The sequence below is a fragment of the Lucilia cuprina genome, chromosome X, assembly GCF_022045245.1.
Source record: "Lucilia cuprina isolate Lc7/37 chromosome X, ASM2204524v1, whole genome shotgun sequence".
Lineage (NCBI taxonomy): Eukaryota > Metazoa > Arthropoda > Insecta > Diptera > Calliphoridae > Lucilia > Lucilia cuprina.
Window position 1 is genome coordinate 666,394 of NC_060949.1, and position 4,190 is coordinate 670,583.

The following is a 4,190-nucleotide window of genomic DNA, read 5'->3' on the forward strand; positions in this document are numbered from 1 at the left end:
GTGGTGAAAATTCTACTTCTTTTTCCTCACTTTTTTTGCTGTGCTGGTATACTTCCAAAAATTGTAAAATGTTGTACTCTAAAATATTTTTTTAGTTCTTCATAAATTTTATGATTAATCCATCAAATTGTAAGAGTTATATTTCGGAACGCATTAATCCTTCAACGAAATAAACAAAAATAATGTTATAATTAATATCACAGAAAAAACTGAAAATGAGTTTTAATTATCAAAATAATTGTATCAAGCAAGTTTTGCACCTATAAACAAAATGATGATATCAATTACCAAATTTGTAAAAAAATAAAAAATTATATTTTTTTTCCAAATAATGAATTAATCAGAACAATTAATGTCAATAATTGAGACAAGATTTAAAATTGATTAATTCATTAATTGTATACATTAAATATTTAATAAATATAAAATTGATTTTTTATTAATTTATTAATCAAATAAATTAAACTGTTTGATAGAGAATTTTTTAAAAATCAATTAAGAAGGTGATTAAAACAATCAAATTATTAATCGATTACACACAACGTTAAAGGAATACTAGACCTTTAACAATGCGTTCAGCATTTACAAAAATTATCACTTTATTGACACAATTTAACATATAAAGTGTTTCATAAATTGTAAAGAAACTTGAATATTATATGCCTAAAATTTTATTGACTATTTAAGAATTATAAATATTGCTAGCACAAAAATTCAAAATAAAATATTAAAAATAAATCTAAAATAGAAAAGAAGGCCAGAAAAAATTTTTTAATCAATTGAAAAATTAATTGAATTAATTAAAAATTTAATCAAAATTTTACACTTTAGTTTCAAACAGTTTCAATAAACGAGATAATTAAGACAAATAAAAATTTGTTAAAATAAAAAGTAAAAAAATAAAGCATGTTAATTGAAAATAAACTACCGATAATTTTTTCTGTGATTGAATATACATACTATTGTATTTATTACAAGTAAGAGTGCTATATTCGGCTTTGACGAATCTTATTAGTTTTATGCATTTTATCCCGACTGCATTATTTACACCAAAACCAAAATACACAAGGTATCGAAACCAACAGACATCTAAACATACATAACGAAAAACACAGAAAAACAAAATAAACAAAGTAATAAAACCAACCTACATCCAAATATACGAACAGAATTCACAAAAACAAAATACACAACTCAATGACGGCAACATACAAAACAAAATACACAGCTTGGTTAAAACCAAATACATCTACACCAGCCAAGCACAGAAAGAGAAACTGTTATTGTAGTGGTAAGAAAATGCAAAAAACACTTAGAAAAAATATTTCCTAATTACGCTTGTTATGATTAAGTTTTTATAACAAGTAAAATGGTAAATTTTACAGATGAAACATATCCAAAGAAAAGAAAAATGTTAATTTCTTCATAAAAATTAGATTTTTTTATATAAAATGTTTAAAAAAATATTAAAAATATCGTTTTTATGTATTTTTACTATTATGCATTCCTGAAAAGTTTTTGGAGTGTATAAGATTTTTGCAAGTTACTCTCTTGTTTGAAAATGATGTTGTTGTTTTTACATATTTTGTTTGCAATTTCTGTATTTTTTACGCTCTTGCAATGAGTTATATTTACGATTGGGTTATGTTCGTGTGAATTGCCGAAAATCTTCGTAATTAGAACAATATGAACGCGCAACACTGATCTACACACACACGTGTACATCTTTTTCTAATATACATCGTTGTTGTTGCTTTTTTAACAAATCATGAAAAAAATATGACATTTTTTGATGAAATTTATTTATGGACCGATTTTGCTGATTTTAAATATCGATCTTCTCGAAAGCATGTCTAACAGAATTATTGAAGTTTCGGATCTCGCCAATATCTGGGGTCCTCTATAGACAGACAGACATGGCTTAATCGACTCCGCTATTTATAAGGATCCAGAATATATATACTTTATAGGGTTGGAAAATTATATTTTAGAAATTACAAACGCACGCAGAGAAAAAACATAGTTCGACATAGTTACTATAACTAAATTATGTTCACTGTAACAATATATTGTTATCAAAAACATATAATTGTACTATACTACATGTACTACAATTATAAATTTGAGTATGATTCACTGAAAAATAATTATTTTTTCAATAACTAAGTAATGGTAAAGACTAAATTTTATTTACATGGAGTATATATTAAGATTCATTTAGTATCTAAAATTGCAAATAAATGCATTTCCGAGAGCAGTGTTCAAAAATAATAAGTCGTGTTTAAATTTTTTCCAATCCTAAAATCCAGAAAATTTAAAGTTCTGTTTGTTATTTATAATAGAGTATACTGTATAGTAGTGAAGTCACTACACTAAAAACGGTAAAAAATTTTACAAATTTTTCTTTCAGTGCATGGAATACAAAAACACAAAGTGAGGTAGTGTTAGTGTGGGAAGAAAATTTTACGCTCTGCCGATGTATGCTTTGAATACAATAAATAAATTGTAAATCGCGTATTGTAGATTTTTATTTTTTTAGATGTTGTAATTATACTGATTCAGTAATCAAAATAAATTTGATTTCGATATATGTATATTTTTAACGATATTTTGATCACAAACAATATTATGATAAATAGTATATATTATGATATAATATTTTAGCTGATTTTAACTATAATATGATATTTTAAAATTGTTACAATAACCATAATATCTTAAGACTACAATCATAATTTTAACCATAATATGTTGCTCTTAGAACATGGTTACCACAACCATGTTTTTCCTCTGCATGCATGAGGCACCTCCCATATTAATTAAATACAAAAATTCGTTTATGTGGGAAATAAATAGAACTAAATTCTTCATATTTTGCACGAAGAAATTCAATATTAATCTGAAGATATTATAAAATATATGAATAAAATATATCTGAGAAACTATTAGAGCTAGAATCTTTAAATTTTACTTCAAGAGCTTTAACAGTCATCTCAACATTTAGAGTATAACAGGCGGACTTCCAATGGGGTACTTGGCACCTACCACATGAATTAAATATAAAATTTCGTTTAACTGGGAAACTAAAAGAACAAGATTCTTCAAGTATTGCACAAATTACTTTTATATTCATTATAATATTCGGACCATCATCTGGGAGCTTAAAGCCCCCACACATATTAAGAGAAAACTATTAGAGCTAGAATCTTCAAATTTTACATAAAGAACTTTGACATTCAAGTGAACATTTAGAGAATAACGGCGGACTTTTAATGGGGGACTTCACACCACATATATGAATTAAACAAATTAAATTTCGTATATCTTAAAAATTGTTAGATAATTCAAATTTTTCATAGATAGATAGAAATTGGCAAACTTGCAAAAATTTGCCTGGCAACTCTCATATGTAACACATTGTTAATCTGTAAAACTATTGTAGTTAGAATTTTCAAATTCGTTAAGAGGGTTATTTATTTATACTAGAGGGTAAAACAATCAATTAACGTATTATTTTAGAGTATAAATGTAATAAATTGTCATCAAATGAATTTATAATAAACCTTTAAGAAAAATTGCACAACTTAATAACTAAATAAATCATTTTTTGATTATTATTATTTAATTTCGATTGGGGTAGCGAAGCACACCGGGTATTAAATAGTTTAATATAAAAAACATAAGTTTAATAATATACATATAATTAGATTAGTGAGCATAAAACAACTTTTAGGTCATTCATAATGTAGGAAAAATTTATTATAAAGTCGATTTTATAACATAAAAGACTGCAATAAAAAAGTGACTTCAAACGAAATCGACACCTCAAGTAAGTTTTAAACAGGTGGAACAGTTTCTCCAAACGGTGTTACTTTTAAACTTTAAGCTGTTACGTTATGATCACAATTTGGATAGAAATTGTTGGCAGGGACCCCTGGGTTAACACCCCAATTACTAAATCGACTCAGAAAGTGATTTTGAGCCTATTGGTATACTTCATTAAATTTGGGAAAAGGATGTAATTTTAAATAAGAGTTTGTTTTGTTGAGCTTCAATGCGATACAAATGGTTACAAGACAAATTTAGACATAAGGGCCGATAATTACGAAAATCTGCAGTGTCATTTATACTAACTTATGTGTGCCAAATTTTAGAGATATAATATATTTGACGTTATTATGGTATAAAAA